The sequence below is a fragment of the Callospermophilus lateralis genome, chromosome 10, assembly GCF_048772815.1.
Source record: "Callospermophilus lateralis isolate mCalLat2 chromosome 10, mCalLat2.hap1, whole genome shotgun sequence".
NCBI classification, from domain to species: Eukaryota; Metazoa; Chordata; class Mammalia; order Rodentia; family Sciuridae; genus Callospermophilus; species Callospermophilus lateralis.
This window is the reverse complement of record NC_135314.1, coordinates 133,562,311-133,580,614: the sequence shown is the minus strand read 5'-3', so window position 1 is coordinate 133,580,614 and position 18,304 is coordinate 133,562,311. Positions and strand designations below refer to the sequence as shown.

Sequence of the window (18,304 nt, the reverse complement as noted above, 5' to 3'; positions counted from 1 at the left end):
CTTTGACATTCTCCCCACAGATGGATGCTGACACTGCTCCTGGTCACTGGGAACCTCCAATGTGAAACCCTGCTGTGGAACGCTGAGATTGGCTTCTATATGCTTCAGTCCCAGAAACCAGACTTCTTTCACAGCCACTAGATGCCTTTGCAGGTGCCACCTATACCTCCAGGCTTGGGAAGGATCCAGCACATGCCCTTCCATGCCTGCTGCCTGTTCATATCTGTCCGTGGAATAAACCATTGATTGGGATAAAGCTCTCAGAACTGAGTCATTTCACTGATAATCCTTGTATTGGCTCACCCATGAGCTTCTGGGGACACCTACTACCTAAAGCACCACACATCTTCATCGAATAGCTTAGCAAGACCTTCTAGATGACTTGCAAGAGCTAATACATCAGCACTTGTTTCTTTGCCTTGCACTTTCATTTTATGGAGAGGGGCCTGTTGCCAAAAACATAATGGGCCACACTCTGGCACCTTCAAACTTCTTCTGCAGCTTTCTCACTTCTCTTGTCAGTATAACAATCTAAAGTGATGGCCTTATCTGGATTTGGCTTCATCTTCATAGAACGTGGGTTGTTTCTTCTTTTCTTCAGAATATAAAAAGTCTTTCCAGATCAGCAATAAGGCTGTTTTTGCTTTCTAGTCATTTACATATGCCCTGGAGCAGCACTTTAATTTCCTTCTTGAACTTTTCCTTTGCATTCTCAGTGTGACAAAGTAGTGTAAGATGCACAGCTTTTCATTTGAAGTGCAAAACGTAAGACTCTTCCTTTTATTTAAACAGTACAGACCATTGCTGAGTCATTAACGGTTCTAACTTGAATTTTGTGTATTAAAGAATAAGAAAATGGTGAGCCATGATCTGTGGAGCAATAAGAATGTACATATTAAGGTTTTTATCTTATATGAGTGGGATTTGTAGTGCCACATGACAGTTAAAATAGATCATAGTATGAGTTATAATGGCCTAAATTCTTCAACACTCATTAGGCAGTCCCTTCTGCTCCATAACAGGGGCATCTATCTCACCTCCTCCTGGATGGCCTGTTTGCATCCTCTCTCACAGCACCTATGAGTTCTACATGGGCTCCATCAGCAGCTACGCAGTACTGGTGGTGGCACAGCCTGGTGAATGGATTAAGCACTTTTAGGTCAACATAAAAGAGTGCCACTAAAGATACTTACAATGCCATAAGAATTAGCATCACAAAAAATTAAATAGATAATCTCAGAGGGGAGGGGAAGGATAGCTGTGCTGGGGGTTCTGGTACTAGGTAATGCTCAGGAGCTCACATGTGGGAGATGCCATTGAAAAGTTTAGAACTAGGGAAGTGAAGATACATTCTAGTAGATGTGGAGGGCTGTGGCCTAATAGTTTCTTGACCTCCTGCCTCTATTGTTTTGGACCCTGAATTTATATTGCTGCCTGGAAAGGTGGCTCTCTTTCAAAGGATGGGATGGCAGCTTGGAGCACCATATGTACCATATATATACACCAAGTGGAGGATAATGTTCAATATCCACTGACTTGCTTATTGGCAGCTAAGCTTCCTCCTCTTCTTGAAGGCTCAGCGGCCACTGGTGGCTCTATATCTTCCTGTGTGGTCATTGCTGGTGTAGGACCAACCTCTGATTTTGAGGGCTATTTCTCCTCCTTCACAGGGAATGTGATAATATGCTCCCCCAAATGTAAGCAAGTAAATTGGGCCACAGCTGCTGGAGGCAATTATATCACTTGATATGGTGCTAGAGCTGCAGGAGAAAACACCAACATGACTGAATTTCCTTGGGTATTTCCCAACTCACACCAGAACCCTGCCTCTGAGAATAGTCCTGGCCCTCCTCCACAATTGGCCATCTTCCCAGACTAGGTTCCACCAGCTGAAGGATGTTAGCGTTGTGTGTCTTGGGAACATATGGCAGATCCCAGGGGCACCAGCTGAGATTCCTCTGCACACACCTTCTGTCATCCGCCCCAGACCCCATCATCAGAGAGCTCAGACTTACAGGATCTGTGTTCTTCAGCTGTGGAAGGACATGAAAGTTCCCCTCTGATTCCGGCATAATGAGAAACAGGAAGGTCCTGAAAAGCTTCAGGTTGTCCAAGTCTTGGGACCTCAAAAATCTTCTGGATAGAGGTATTGATGATGGAGCAGAGGGTGCTCAGGAATGTGGAGTGAAACAGGGAGTCATGATGGACAGGGCCTCTCTTTTAACTGGAACCTCCCATGGTCCCTGCATCATGGGTTCCCAAAGAGTAGCCAGGCAGGTCCATGCAACAGATCAAAAGGGCAACCTGTGAGGCACATGTGTGGGTAAGGGGCTCCCCAGACTTGCTCTCCGGTGTCTGCACAAAAAAGTATGGGCAACTTGGGTTTGGATTGGCTGTGTTGGAAAGGGATCCACACGGGGCTTGGCTCTGAGGCCCCAACCACTACTCTGTTCCTTTGGTGCCCAGAATCAATTGCACCACAATATGTTCTTTCTACACGGTAAACCCCAGAGTTGAGTCCTCTGATGGAAATCACACAGGGAGGAAATTGGGGTTTGCCCTGCCATCATTTATAACAGCTCCCCATGAAACAGGAGCCCTCCTGACTGGCCCAAAGACCACTCCCTTCTTTCCTTGAAGCTACTCCTCACAAACATCTGGCTCCAGGTTTCTATACCTAGAGATGGCGAGGAGGCTGACACCTCTAACATCCTGTGCCCCTCATCTGCCAAGATGGCTGGTGGGCTTGACTAACTTCCTGACAATATTGGAACTCCAGGAGGACTAGAAGGTTTGTCTGCATTGATTCCTATATAATAGGCCAAATGATGGCCCATGGTGGTGCTACACATACATTTGAGTGATGACTGAGCCAAACCACCTACTGCCTAACTTTTCAGGGCCAGGACTCTATTTGTTTCTCCCCAAGTGTTTCTATTCTGGCTACATGCAGGTTGAAATGCTCCCAGATGCAATCCACAGACTGCTTCCTAAATGTGGAAATTGTTTTTCCTGAAGCCTCAGAGTAGTGAGGCCTGAGGCAGAGAACTTTCTCACAGGGAGGGGATATGCCCACACGGTAAGGCCAGAGCTATAGGCTGCCTAGAGTTACACAGAACCAGGCCTGAGGCAGACACTCTTTGGGCTCATCCTACTCAGTTTTCTAAACATCCAGGCAGGCTGCTTCTCTGAAAACACTACTTTCCCCAGAGCTGACTGAGTTCCCAGAATTCCCAGCACCAAGCAGGAGATGGCCATGTGCCAGGGCTTGGAAGCAATACACATCTTTTACACAGCAGCTCCAGCACCTTCTGAGGAATGTCCAAATTTGGGGAGGAATAAAGTAGCTTTCAAGAATTGAAGACAGTAGCTGCTGCATAGTAAGTGTGCATACATTTGTTTTAGTAGCACCACCTACCACTGTGTTTCTGGCCCATGCTTATGGATATGGTTTCTTCAACTCCTCATGGTAACTCAATGTGATGGATATATCCCCCCTCTATAGATGAGGAAACTGAGTCATGGTCAGATGAAATGACTTGCCACAGAATACTCAGCTACATGTGCCAGGGTGGGAATTCAAATCCAGGCTGTCCCACACCAAGTCTGGAAGAGAGTACCGTTATTCACTCATTCAACAAACCCCTATGGGTGCCTCCTAGATGTGAGTGCTTCCTGCGTAAGCCCAAAGATCATAGCACCCATGCAATGTAGGTGTCACTTTTACCATTCCCAAGTTTCCAATGAGGCTGCTGACCTAGGAAGGCAAGGCCCATCAGGCCTGTGAGGAGACTGCACTTTGCATCAGTGAAGCTCCACATGGATTCAGGTTGCTCTGTCCTGGTGGCCAATGCACCTGCTTCCTCAGATCACAGCCAGTAAACATCATGGTCATGGCCAAAGGTGGGTTGATGTCATTCTACAACTGTCCATTCCCACAGAATGTGCATCAGCAAGAGTAAAGATTAAGGTAAGCTCCAGACTCTAGGTGACAATGATGTGGGTTTCTAAACTGGAACAAATGTGCCTCTCTGGTGGGTAGTGATGGTGACAAAGGCAGAGGCTGGGCAGGGATGGGAGCATTTGGGAAATCTCTGTTCTTCCCCTCAATTTTGAGCTTAAAAATGCTCTAAAATGTTAGCAAGTAAAAAGCAAGAGGAGGAAGAAGTGTGCTTTGTCACTCTGCACTGGGAGAGGCTGAGGGCAGGCAACCAGAGGCTGGGGCAAACAGACCGAGCACCTCCTTCCCAACCTGCCTCTCTCCAAGCTCAGCACAGCATGGTCTTTGAGGGGCTTTGGGGTCTTTATAGAGAAGCTGTCTGATGGTGACAGCTCAGAAGCCCTGCCTGACACCTCCTCAGAAGGCCTTGAGGGAAGACTCAGATTTAGAGTGGCCCACCTCTTCTCTCTGTCCCTGGACTGTCCCTACTTATCTCCTTTCCACCCCTGCTCCCTCAGAGTCTGCCAGCTGCTTGCTGCCTGAGCACCTTTAAGCTGTCCTTCCCACTTCTGGGCCCAGCAGCTCCTGTCCATCAATAAGCTCTCAGCTCTCATGACACTTCCTCTGAGAAGCCCATTCTGACTGCCACCTAGAAACACCCTGACCCTCCCTCTCCTCTGTTTCCTCAACCATTTCTGAATTCATCCTATTTCTTCATCAGTTGACTTGTCCTCGCTCGGTCTCTCCTTCTAGACTGTGAGCTCCAAGAGGGTATAGGCCTTCCTTGTGCTCACTGTGGTCTCCCCAGCTCCCCCAGGATTGGAAAGAAGGGCTTGGAAGCTGTGGAAAAGTCATAGGTGAGGATATAATGAGAAGTGGGTCAGCTGCAACCTGAGGGAGGGCCCTCACCATATCCTGCCATCCTGGCCCCCTGATCTTGGCCTGCCAGCCTTCAGATCTGTGAGAAATCATTTTCTGATGTTTCAAAGCCACACAGTTGATGGTAGTAGTTACAACTGCCTCCACTGATTCAGACCTGGGCAATCTGAGCCAGGCTTGGGTAATGCACTCTGGACACTTGGAGGTACCCAGGAAAGCTGAGCATGCTCTCTCCATGCAGCAAGTTGGTGTCTGTTTGTACAATATCAGGGTCTTCTCACCTGATCCAGTGGACACCTGGCAAATAGTAAGCCTACAGGCAGCACTTAGGACCAAAGACAGGCACAGGGGCAAAATCAGCCACCTCTACGGCAAGGGGCTGTGTTCTAAATGCAGCTGCTCTCACCCCTTCAGTGGGGACATCTGTGGCTTGCCTGCTTGGCTTTCATCTCCCTGTCTCATCATTTACCCTTGAATATTTTTGGTGACTCTTTCTTTCTCTCACACAATGATTCAGCCCCTCCAGGCTTGACCACTGAGATCAATCCATCCCACCATGATGGGCAGAAAGACGCAGTGACCCAGGCTGGCCCATGACTTTCACTATCATCATTAGGACACTGTCTTTTCCTCCAATGCCAAACTAGAAGATTGTGTCTCTAAAGATGCTTGGCAACATGCCACCACCCCCAGAGACAGGGTGGGCAAAGAAGGCATTGCAGGGAGATGGAGAGAGGCAGTGTCCTGATGATGACACTGCAACCTCTGGATAAAGCTGTGCCTGAATCTGTTCAGCCCACAATTCCCAAACATGTGAACCAAAGCAATCCACTTGTCAGCCTTTCTTTCTCCTGTAAAGTTATGCTTGCTTACTTATTGATCTAGCTAACATTGTTAGGGTTTATCCAATTTGAAAGGTGGACCACTTTGCTGCTTCATAGCTGTGTGGCCTTGGCTCAAGTCCTTAAACCCTCAAAGCTTCAACTTCCTTACTAATAAAGAGGAGTTGCTACTTTCACCTACACAAGAGGAAGTCAGCCTTGTAGATTATATGAGACAAGGCAAAGCACTTAGGATTGATGTTTGATGAACTGGAGATTCTATAATTCTAGTCTACTAATTAAGCATAATTGACTGAAGAATAGCTGCAGGGAATGCTTTCAAAGACCCAAGTGTCACTGAGTGTCTGACTCCTAGGGCCTCAGCTATCTGAATTTTCAATGTGGCCTCGGTATGGCAGCAACTGTCACATTCCTAAGAACACCCTCAATCTGAGCTCCTAAAACATCAGGCACAGAAAAAGCATAAAAATATGGATCTTCCATCTTCTCATATCACTAAAAGAAAATCACAGTGACCCATCTGAATTTAGAACTCTGAAACCCCTCACCCAAGGGCTCAGGACAACTCCATGGCAGGATCAGGAGGCTCCCCCCAAAGAGCTTGTCCCTTTGGACATCAAGAAATACCCCTTGCATTCAACATATAGCACAGCTCTGGGGCCTGCAGCACCCCTACCCAGGGCTTATCCAGGTGATCAAGCTCATGCTCTGAGAGCATCTGCAAAGTCATCTGTGAGCACAAGGCAGAAACTGACCCCCTGCAGCTGAGTCCATCTTGCTCCCACTGGAGTGAGCGAAGCAGTCCTTTCTGCATACAGATGGCACCACGAGAACAGGTCAGCAACACTGCTGCACAAGGGAAAAGAGACTGTCATTCCAGAGGTTCAGGTGCTACTAAACAGGCAGGACCACAATTTGAACCCAGGACTGTCTGATTCCAAAGTCTGGCCCTTTGCCAACTCCAACTCAACTCCCAGCATAGGTCACAACTACCTATGGGCTGTTGGTTGCAGCTGCAGAGCATTGTAAAGCACGGTTTGCAGCCAGATCCCTGGGTAAACCACTCACTATCTCTGTGACCTTAGGCAAGAATCCTGCCATGTCCTTGTCCCAGTTTTCTAATGCACCAGTGGAAGGTGTGTTGTTCACTCCACAGAGCATGGGTGTGGTTAAATGAGATTGGCTATTGAACAGCTAGGTATCATATGGTAATTTTTTGTTTTGTTTGTTTTTATGCCTTTATTTATTCAGGATGTCTTTAATTGAATTCTAGGCTTCCTGGAGGGGAGCAAACCTTATTAGCTGTTGTTTTATTATATCTTAAGTACAGCCTTGGCAAATTCCAGGGAGGGCCCGGTCACAGAGCGTTGTGCCAGCTGGTGGCTAGACCCTAGGGCTCCCAGAGGTGGTGGTCAGCTCTAGAACCTCCTGTGCTTAGAAAGCAGGAACAGGGGGATGTGATCCAGGACTCTTTAGGAATCACATGGTTGTTAGGGATAGAGGCCTGGGGAAAAGGACTCAGGCCATGTCCTGTTGCATCAGGTGCCTGAAGCCTTAGCAATTTTGCAGGCCCATGGGGGTGACAAAAGTGCCCTTTCCTACTTGTTAGCCCATGACAAAATGCTCCCAAAAGCTACTACAGCACCTCATGAGGCTTCTGCAGGGAGACCCAACAGCATGGCACAGGAGACACAAGCAAACAAGAAAGCCAGGCCCCTCTTGCCATTCTCACTACAGATAACCAGGGAGAACAAGGCTACCAGACACCCAACACTATCCAAAGCTCCCAGGAGCTGTGCTGTCAGAGTCCTGAAACAGCCTCAAAACACATCATGTGGGTGGGACTGCATTATTCATGAGAAGTTCTGCCCCCATTAGCCTACACACAGGCTCAACTGAGTCAATCCTACAGGACTCAGGGGACCCATAAATGTCCTTCTTGGAAGTTCTGTGCCCATTCAATGAACAAGGATTCTGCAACCCCTACTCTGAATGCTGAAAAGTAGAGGCTGAGCCTGGGGTTCCCAGCCCAGAGGCAAAATTCTGAAAAGAATAGGCCGAAGTTTCTTCTTTGGCCTGACACCCTAGTGACTGTGCTTCCTTACTACTGGTCCCTGATACTTCCATGTTCCTCCTCTGGTCCAAACTCCCCCAGGGCACCCATCTTACCCAGAGTAAGGGCCAAAGACCTCAGCAGCCACGAGACTCTGGAAGGTGGACCCTGTTCTTTCTCTGACCTCATCATCACTCTCCTTCACTCTGCTCTGGTTTCATTGGCCACCTTGCTACTCTGTCTTCCCAGCTCAAGTTCTTGCAGGTGTTGATAATTCTGCCAGGAACACCCTTCCTGAAGAAGTGTATGTCCTCCCTTCCTTCAATGCTCTGCTCAAACATTATCCCCTCAGCGAGGCCAAGCTGACCACCACCTCTGGTGAGCCCTTTCCCTGTCTTTCTGACCTTTATTTCTGCCATGGAACTTATTATTTATCTACCTGTCCTCAGGCTGGATTGTACTCTCAATGAAAGCATGTGAGTAAGTGCTCAATCTGCATCTGCATGGGGAGGGGAGCCTCAGTGGTGCTCAGTTTGTCCACCACATGATGCCACCCTTAACACACACACACACACACACACACACACACACACACACAGACCAGGCTGGGCCAAAATGTCTACACCATGCAAGATCTCGAGCTGACAGCTCACAAGATGCAAACATGGCTGCAAAGGGGTGCCAGGCTGAGCAATGGTGGGGGGTGACAAGACAAGGGCAAATCTCACACACACACACACACAAATCATAGTCTTATTTATTCATATATACTCATGCATTACACAAAACAGACTCACAAAAACAGTTCACACCGATTCACATGCAATGTCTGGAAATGCACTTGGACATCTGCAGACAGATGCACATACATTCTCATACTCACACGCTGCAGCCCAAACTCCACACATATACACACCACACACACACACACACACACACACACACAAACACACAAACACACAGCCATGTGTGCACCCATGCACACTCAGTCCAGACCTGCAGATGCCATCCTTAGCCCCGCCAGTATACATGTTCCGCACCTCTACAGGGACCTCAGAGGTGACTAGCTATAAATCCAGAGACTGGACTAATCTCCACCATGGCCTAAGGGACAGTAAATGGGCAGCAGGGCAGCAGAAGTCTGTTTGTCATTCTCCTTTGGCAGGCTCCCTGCCTGCCAAAGGAGCAGTTCACAGAACTGAGACCCCCAAGAAGTGGCCTCTGTCTCCTGGTGGTGGTGGCTCTGGGGACTGCAAATGTGTGGGTGCAGGAGGGAGTCTTTTTGTCCCCAAACTGAACCTCTCCTTTGCTGAACACTGGGCCCTCTTTGGCAGGCCCACTCAACATGGACCTCCCCAAACAGGCCTACCTGTCCCCAGAAGCTTGTCTCTCCTTTAAGGCCCCCTCACTGAGACCCACACAACTGTTCCTGCACAACAGGGGGTCCCAACCAGACACCTCAAGCTATGCCCCCAACCTGGAGGATCTTCACACTGCATCCACCCCTGCACACAGCTTAAAGACACCACAGGTACCCCATACCTCCAGCCCCAGAACCCTAAACATATGGGTCACCCCTTCAGCCCTCCAGAGGTAGATGCTCATCCTGGGTGAGCCTGCCTACAATGTGGCAGCTCCTGTCACAAGGGAGCACCCCTCCAGGAACCATTGCCCCCCACCCAAGTTGGCTGTGCCTTCCCAGATGTGCGTCCTGCACCTACCTTCTTCCTCAAGGTCAGCAGCAGCTTCAATACTCTGCAGCAGCTTCTGCCTTATGCCAGGTCTTCATCTCTAGGGAACAAGCTGGTGAGCATGGGTGACCACATGGTAGGAACATCCACGGCTGTCCACTCCCCAGCCCACCTGGACCTTCCTTACCTGAGGGAGCAGCAGCCATGGCTCTCACAGCATCCTCTGAACAGAAAGGGATGGGGGACCCTTGGGAATATGTGCCTGCTAAGGGCAGTGTGTTTGGTGTGCTACAACTCAGGTGGGCATGGGTAGAGCCAGGAATTACCAAGTTCTGAACTCAGAGCCAGGTGCCTCCCACTACAGTTGGATCATTCACTAGGAGGGCACCATCACCTAAGTTCAGCTTGGAAAGTGTTGGGAAATTTTCCTGGAGACCAAAGCCTTCCTCAGGATCTGAGGATCTCCTCGCCTGATCCACACTGCCCTCACATGGACTCATACCAGCATCACAGAGCAATGGTGCAGTAGCTTAACCAAAAAGAGGCCTCTGCTTCCTGCAGTGTCACTTCAGCGCCCTCTACTGAGGAAGCCGACATCATGCACTGTGTACATGGGAAATGGTGTAAAAGCCAGGCTATGGTGGAGGAGCAAACACTGAAGGAAGGAGGGAAATCAAATGGGAGCCAATATTAAGGAACTTGACAACAAACATAACAACACTAAGGACCAATGAAACAGTTGTTTCTTTAAAAGGGTAAACAAGATTGATAAGCCCCCATGCTAAAATAACCAAGAGAAAAGGAGAGAAAAGCCAAGTGTATAAAATTAGAGATTAAAAAGGTGAAATCATCATAGATATCACAGAAATCCAGCGGATCATTAGAGACTAGTTTGAAAACTTGTACTCCAATACATTGGAAAACCTAGAAGAAATGAATACATTTCTAGATAAATAGGATCTACCAAAACTGAATCCAGAGCAAAAGAAAACCCAAACATACCAATGACTTGTAATGAGATGGAAGGCTTTTCGTTACTGTCTCTAACAAAGAAAAACTCAGGGCTGGATGGACTCCCAGCTGAGGTCTACCAAAAATCTTTGAAGAAGAAGTGATGCCAAAACTCCTCAAATTACTCCATGAAATACAAAGGGATGGAACACATTCCAAATTTATAAAGCCAGCATCACACACATACCCAAACCAGATAAGGACACATGAAGGAAAAAAACCTACACATCAACATCCCCAAAGAACTTAGATGCACAAATATTGGATGTACGTTTTCTCTGGTATGCAAAATATAAAGAACAAAAAGGAAAAGAAATGTGGGAAAGATGAGTAGAGAAAAGGGACCAAGGGGTAGGGGTAGGGGAGCTGAGCCATACTGCATCAGTAAAAATATGGGGAAAATGATAAAGATTTCTAGGAAATCTTGATACTAACGCCAACAACTGAGACAACCAGTCATTAAGAGAATGGAACAGCTCTCAAAAACTGAGAGGTATCACATTTCACATAAAACCACTGTTTGCTTGTTCTGGGGGGTTGGGAGAGAGGGGACTTGTCAATTAGCCTACCCTTTAGTATAGAAAAAATGCCACAAGATATTTGTTTGATGACATCGGAGGAAGCCCAAAAAGGAACACCAACACAAGTCTTCACAGGTGTCAGCCTTCTGAGGCAGGCAACATGGCTCTCAGTAAATTAAGTGTCCTGGTAGAAATGTGAAGTGATCCAAATCAAGCTAAATGAGAGCTGGAATCCTAGAGGTGATGACCCAACCAAGAGCTGCTCCTGGATAGTACATTCCCCCACTCCCAGTTTTGGTAGTAGTTATGACCGTTTCATTTTCCCTCATGAAATTTATAAAATAGGTGCAGAATAACCATCTTAGTGTATTCTACTGCGATTAAGTTTTTTGTTCACACACAAAACACTCTACTATCATCCCAATTCCAGAAAGTGGGAAGATGTACTCAGGGGGCACTCTTTCTCTGTCAAAGCAGAATGACACCAATGCCTCAAGAATATGTTACACCCTTGAAGTAATTTTTCCCTAGGTTCAAAAAAAAGTGAGTTTTCTTTTCTTGTTCTTCCTGGCCCAGGTGTTCTGATGCCAGGCCTGCACTCTCTGTGGAAGATGTTCGTGATGGTGATTGGCCCAAGACTCACAAACTGCACAAAAGATCAAAAAGAAGAGGCCACCTCAGAAAGGGCAAAGTGTGGACAGTGGGGCCCCTAGTGGATGTGACAGATGATGCAGACCCTTCAAGACCAAGGAAGTGGGTGACAGGTGGCAGCTCGTACAGCAAGTGTGAGTCTTCCCTTTACACTTATAGTTGGGGCACTAGATCAGGGGCCAGCATCCCTTCAACTCAAGAAATATTTTGAATAGGCCAGAAAGGGGGATGCTTTATTTTGCAAGAATGCATCTATAGGCCAAGGCACATGGTCTCCTTTGGAGTGATGGTTGCATTCCACATCTTTGGGGAGCCCAATCTACTCGGTGGAGAGTCCCACAAAAGTCATGTAGTGTACCAATACATGAGGTGGATCTCTCACCCATTCAGCTTCTCCTGCCAGTAGCCATCTGGCTCCATTACCTACTCCATTGCCTTTGTCTGGAGTGGTGTCGAATACTTCTCTTTCTAGAAGAGACATATTTTCTCTTCTCAGCCTTGATTTTTAACATCTCAGGATTCTCCTGGTTAGAAGGAGGAAGGAGGCATTTTCGGTTGAGCATGGCAGCATTCCCCCCTGATCTGAGCCAGTTAGGAAACTGCTGCCAGGTACTTTGAATCGCTGCCTGAATTTTCCAAGTTAGTCAGTGTCCAGCAGAGGGAGCTCTCTGAAGTCCCAGCCATCTACCTGATGGTAGAGATCAGAAACTGAGAGCCCAATCTGTAACCAGGTGGAAAGGAATCTGACCTGGATTGAGGGAGGGAGAGAGAAGGTCAAGTGGAACAGTAATTGAACACATGAAAGCTTGGTATGTTCCATCTGGGGCTTGTCTCCTGAACAGACATGTGAGATTTGTAGAGGGGTTGTCAGCTAACCAGGGACTGTGGATTCCCAGGATGAGCAGGACAATCATCTTCTGGTGGTGTCCTTCCTCTTCAGATGTGGTGAATGAGGGTTAGAAATGTGTGAGTGCGTGGTTAGGAGAAATTCATGAGGGCCTGTCCACTTATCCATGAGTTGCACTTCTGATCTCTGGCTTTTCTATGTCTTAAGTAGGATTGAGTCTCCTGCCTAGAATGTATGAGAAGGGTCCTGAGGAGTGGGTGTTGTCCTAGAAGAAGGAAATTCCTGCATGGAGGTCAGAATTAGTTTCAGCAGCTGTGAAGAATATTGAGTGCTGTCTTCATATTTTCAAAATGGAGAATGCATTCTTCTTAGTGAGGTCTGAATGACCTCATAAGGGTTCAACTGCAGCCCCACTCTGGGGACAGACAGGATGTGGAGCTGGGCAGTAGGTAATATCATTTCCCATATCAATCTAGACAATTATTCAAGTTTATTTAAAATTAAATTCAGAAGATAGGCTTCTGTTATAAAGATTACTATATTCCTAAAGTAAACAAAAACACTATATATAAATAAGTAAATGCTTCAAATTATGAAAAAATATATTCCTTAATTTATAACTATTATAAAATTAAATCTTTTACTCTTATTCGTTTTATATTGTATTATCCTTACAAGTTTTAAAACTATTATCTCTTAAAGCCTTATGCAAGTACAAATTTTAATGTAACAACTGAAGGTAATTTATAATAATAAGGTGATTACTTATAAGACAAACAAGTTGTAATACTGTATTTTAGTAGCTGACCTTGGGATTGCTCCCATGGGCTGTTGTCTTTGCAGGTATGGCCCTGCTTCACTGGGTGGATGCCCTGGCCAAATTGAGTGCCCTCACAAGTCTTCAAGGCCTACAGCATGCCAGACTCACCATCCTATGGTGGAAGTGATAGGATGCCCAGTGGCCCCATGGAGTGGAGGCAGGGCCAGCTGAGGCCCAGCTGAGGGCAGTGGAGGACTGTTGGGATCTAGGCAGTGTCAGTCCTTAGAGAAGTTAGCATCATCCTATCTGGGTAGGGGGGCTGAAGGTGTTAAAGCCCAAGTGTGTTCTTAGCGCTTTTTTGCGCTTCTTGTTTCTCCACGTGGGCTGATGACCATGGCTCCAAAAGCAGAGATCAGATCTGGGAGCCAGTCTGGGCTCCCAGGGCTCATAGATGGACTATGGGTGGAGGTCCAAGTAGAGGTTGATTTTGAGGATGTGGTGTTGGTTCCCCCAGGAGAGCTTAAGCCTTTCTGTGTGGGCAGGCTTTGGGGGATGGCAGTAACTGTGGCCACACCAGAGGTTGCTTTCCCTGGGGTGTGCCTTGCTTTCTGTCCCTTGGTCCCCATGGTGGTGCTCTGGCTAGGGGCACTGGAGGTGTTCTGTTCTAACTGTGCCCCATGTTGCTGCCTGTTGCTTGGGGTACCTCCTCTTTTGGAGGAGATACACAAGGCCTCAAAAGCTATAATGAGTTCAGGGAGCATGTCATGGCTCCCAGATCCTCTCGATGTCATTGGGACCAAAGGGTAACTAGAGTTATCCTTACTGGCTGCACTGCTTGTCCCGCAAGGTGAGCTTGGGTGTTTCTGGGTGGGCAGGCTTTGAGGGATGGCAGTCAGGGTAGGAACACGAGTGTTTCCTTGTCCCTTTGTTCCCTTTTCTGTGTGTTTCCCCAGTGCCACGCTGGTACTCTGGCTAGGGGCACTGGAGGTCTTCTGTGCCCCATGTTGCTGCCTGTTGCTTGGGGTACCTCCTCTTTGGGAGGAGATACACAAGGCTCCAAAAGCTGTAATGAGTTCAGGGAGCAAGTCTTGGCTCCCTGATCCTCTTGATGTCAATGGGACCAAAGAGAAACTAGAGACACCCTTTGTAGTGCTTGTCTCCTGAGGTGAGTTGTGGTGTTCCTGGGTGAGCAGGCTTTGAGGGATGGCACTCAGGGTAGAAATTCTACTGTTTTCTTGCCCCTTTTTACCCTCTTTTGTGTTTTCCCTGGGTGCCATGGTGGTACTCTGGCTAGGGGCACTGGAGGTTTTCCGTTCCAACCTTGCCCCATGTTGCTGCCTGTTGCTTGGGGATTCTCCTGTTGGGGAGGAGCTACACCAGGCCCCAAAGGCTGCCATCATTTCAGGGAGCAAGTCTGGGCTCTCTGATCTCCTTGATGTCACAGGGGCCATAGGGAGACAAGAGATACCCTTTTCAGTGTTAGTGCTTGTCCCCTGAGGTAAACTTTGATGTTTCTGGGTGGGCAGGCTTTGAGGGATGGTACTCGGGGTAGGAACTCCACTCTTTCCTTGCCCTTTTTTACCCTTTTCTGTGTGTTTTCTGGGTGCCATGGTGGTGCTCTGGCTAGGGGCACTGGAGGTGTTCTGTCCCAACATTGCTCCTTCTTGCTGCCTGTTGCTTGGGGTTTCTCCTCTTTGGGAGGAGCTACACCAGGCCCCAAAGGCTGACATCATTTCAGGGAGCAAGTCTGGGCTCTCTGATCTCCTTGATGTCACAGGGGCCATAGGGAGACTAGAGATACCCTTTTCAATGTTAGTGCTTGTCCCCTGAGGTAAACTTTGATGTTTCTGGGTGGGCAGGCTTTGAGGAATGGCACTCGGGGTAGGAACTCCACTCTTTCCTTGCCCTTTTTTACCCTTGTCTGTGTGTTTTCTGGGTGCCATGGTGGTGCTCTGGCTAGGGGCACTGGAGGTGTTCTGTCCCAACATTGCTCCTTCTTGCTGCCTGTTGCTTGGGGTTTCTCCTCTTTGGGAGGAGCTACACCAGGCCCCAAAGGCTGACATCATTTCAGGGAGCAAGTCTGGGCTCTCTGATCTCCTTGATGTCCCAGGGACTGAAGGGCAACTAGAGATACCCTTTGTAGTACTTGTCCTTTGAGGTGAGCTTTGGTGTTTCTGGATGGGCAGGCTTTGAGGAATGGCACTCGGGGTGGGAACTCCACTCTTTCCTTGCCCTTTTTTACCCTTGTCTGTGTGTTTTCTGGGTGCCATGGTGGTGCTCTGGCTAGGGGCAGTGTAGGTGTCATTTCCCGAACTTGCCCCACAGTGCTCTCTAGTTTTGGGGGTTTCTCTACTTTCTGAGCTGGATATTTGCTTGTGTGATGTCTGACCCAAGGACAAATCTCTCCTCCCAGCTGCCTTTGAGGTCACTGAATGTGTCTGGGTGCTGCCACGAGGACCCACGGTGGAGTTTCTGTGTTTGTCAGACCCAAGGGCTGAGTAGTTTAGGCTGCCCAAGGTTGTTGGGCCCACAGTCAAGGGTGGCATCGGAGCTGCACCTGGACCTGGAGCTCCCACCTGTCCAAGCTGATGAGAGCTGGCAAAGCTAGGGGCTCCAGGCTTCATCCCACCAGGAACCCCAGAACTGGGTGGGACGGTGGCTCCAGGGGTGAGAGGCTGCTTACCCTGCGGAATGTGTCCTTGTACCCTTTGAGCTGGAGAGCTGGAGCTTGCTACAGGTGAGGGCCTGTGAGTACAGTAGGGCTTTGGGTCCTGGTGAGAGCACTGGAAGCTCCTACCCAAGGTGGAGGGAGGCCCCAGATGTGGGGGCTGTGAAGGCATAGTGGTGTTCAAGGGTGTGACCCCAAAGGGGGCCACTGGCTGTGCAGCCAAGCCTGCCAATGTGCTGAGAGAGGGCCTGGGAGGAAGGGCCAAAGCAGCAATTGGCAGGCTGGGGGAGAGCGGTCCTGTAAGATTGGTGATGGGAGGATGGCTCTGGGAAGAGACAGCAGAGCTGACCCACACTGGGGTGTGGGCCACCATGGTTGTGCTGCTGGGGGGATGGGGAAAGCTCTGGCTGAGGCCCACTGATGCCAGAGGCCTGGCCCCTCCCAGTGGAGCGGGGACCCCCCCATGGGCTTGTGGGGCCATGGCACAGCTGTTCCCAATGGCCTGGGTCTCACCCATCAGAAGACGGTTGATGCGCTGCAGAGCTTTCTTCTTCTCCCTGTCTAGGTCCTCAGCAGTCACTGCACAGGCCAGTAACAGAGGCGGTGGCAGCTTCAGAGGTTCCCGTCGGCGGCATTGCAGGAGAGGAAACTTGCGTTTCCGTGGCCTGCTGGTGTCTCCCGTGGGTGAGATCTTCCTCTTGGGCAATGGGTGTCCCGCCCTGCCTTCTGCCACCTTCTCACTCTTCTTTGGGGGAATCCCTGGGGATGAAGAACATCCCAGGGGCGGCTCCCCGTTGGATGGGTCTGGAGCCCTCCTCTTCAGGGCTCGGAGACCTCGCGTGGAGCTGTAGGAGCTGCTGATGGGGTTTCTTTTGCGGCAGGAGCTCATGCAGATGGCCCGGGAGCTCTCAGCTCTGTCTTGGGAGCTCTGGGTGCAGAGGTTTCTGCACAGAGGCCCAGGCCTGGGCACAAAGGCAGGCACACAGCTATGGGCCCCCAGGGGCCTAAAAGCAGATGCTCTTGCAGTGACCTGAGGGCGCCCCCTCTGATGTTCTCTAGCTACAGGGTGCTCTGCTTGCTCAGCCACCACTTGGCCACTGTCTCCAGGGGCTGTGATCACAGTCCTCCCTGGGCAGGGTTCTTGGGGTGCTGGAAGCTGGCAAGGAGCCACTTCCTGCCCCTGCACCCTACAAGGCGGCTGTCTGAGTCTGCGGCCTGGGATGCAGGAATTCATGAAAGCTGCAGTTGACAGCAGCGTCCTCTTCAGGAGACCTGGCATGCGGAGGGAGGAGGCAATATCCAAGTCTCCGAGAAAAGATCGAAGGGTCCGCAGGACCCTGGAAAAGCACCGAGCAGGCACTTTTCCCAACCGCTGAGGAGCAGTTGCAGGATGGCGGCAAGATGACCTGCGAGTGGTGCCACCAGCCCAGGAAGCCCTTAGTGGCCAACCAGTATAGGGAAGTCTGCGCGGCCCATGACCGGGCTTCTTGTGGGACCCTTCTGGCAGGTCTCTGCCCCTCAGCGCCGGGGGCAGGGGTGAGCGACAACACTTGCTGTGGGACGTCTCCATGGCAGTCTTAGCGAAGTCGCTAGTGGGCGCTAGATGGTCTAGCGTCCATGGCAGAAGGCCTTCTTGGGCTGCTCACGCAGCTTCAGGCGAAATGGCTGTCAGACCTGTTGCCGGGCGCAGCTGAGGAAGGAATGAATGAAGAACAGGCGAGCACGTGAGGAAAACCGTCAGTACTGGGCAAGAGGCAGGCTTGCGCCAGGAACGGACACGCGCGTGCAAATTCCGCGTGCATGTGCAAAGTCTGCATGCACGTGCAAAGTGCACGTGCTTGCACCAGATGCGGGAGAAATAGGCAAGGGAACTGCGTGCCTGGTGCGTGCGTGGGTCCTGGGGGGACTGTTGAGTGCTGACACTGGGATGTGATTCAGATCCCGCTGGTCCACCCACCTCCTGACCCAGTGACGTTTCGGGATCATCTCGGAAGGGTTGTAGATGCTGGGTTTGAGGGGTGGCAGCTATGGCAAGGCCAGGGATCTCTCCCCTCAGACTGGTGCAACGACCCTGCCCCTGCCCAGAGGCAGCCAGGATGGCAGCATAGATGGGCTGTACTCCAATGGACGTGGGGGCAGTCAGAGGGCTGAGAAGGCTCTTGCTGCAGGTTGAGGGTAGCTCTTGGGGCGTGGAGCACGTGCGGACTAGGGTGATGAGCGGGTGTTTGGCTGGCAGTACCTGCACCTCCGGTACAGGGACAGGTCGGTGCCTCTTCAGGAGTGCTCTTCTCGGAAAAGGCGGGAAGTGGCATGGCCCCAATATAAGCGCTCCCCATACCTCCAAGCTTGGAGCAGGGGGTAGCCTCCCTGGGCCTCTGAAGGGGAAAGCAATGTCATTAGATAGGCGGTGCACCAGCAGGTGAGCAAGTGTTGGTGGCATC

General features: G+C 49.8%; 1 long non-coding RNA gene across 1 annotated transcript in view; it reads left to right on the top strand.

Moving 5' to 3' along the window:
* Positions 1–11,588: 11,588 nt before the first annotated feature.
* LOC143642211 (uncharacterized) overlaps positions 11,589–18,304 on the top strand; it is a 42,907-nt gene continuing 36,191 nt past the window's right edge. Inside the window, exon 1 of the long non-coding RNA XR_013155616.1 lies at positions 11,589–11,722. This is a non-coding gene — a long non-coding RNA (uncharacterized LOC143642211). The remainder of the gene's footprint in view (positions 11,723–18,304) is intronic.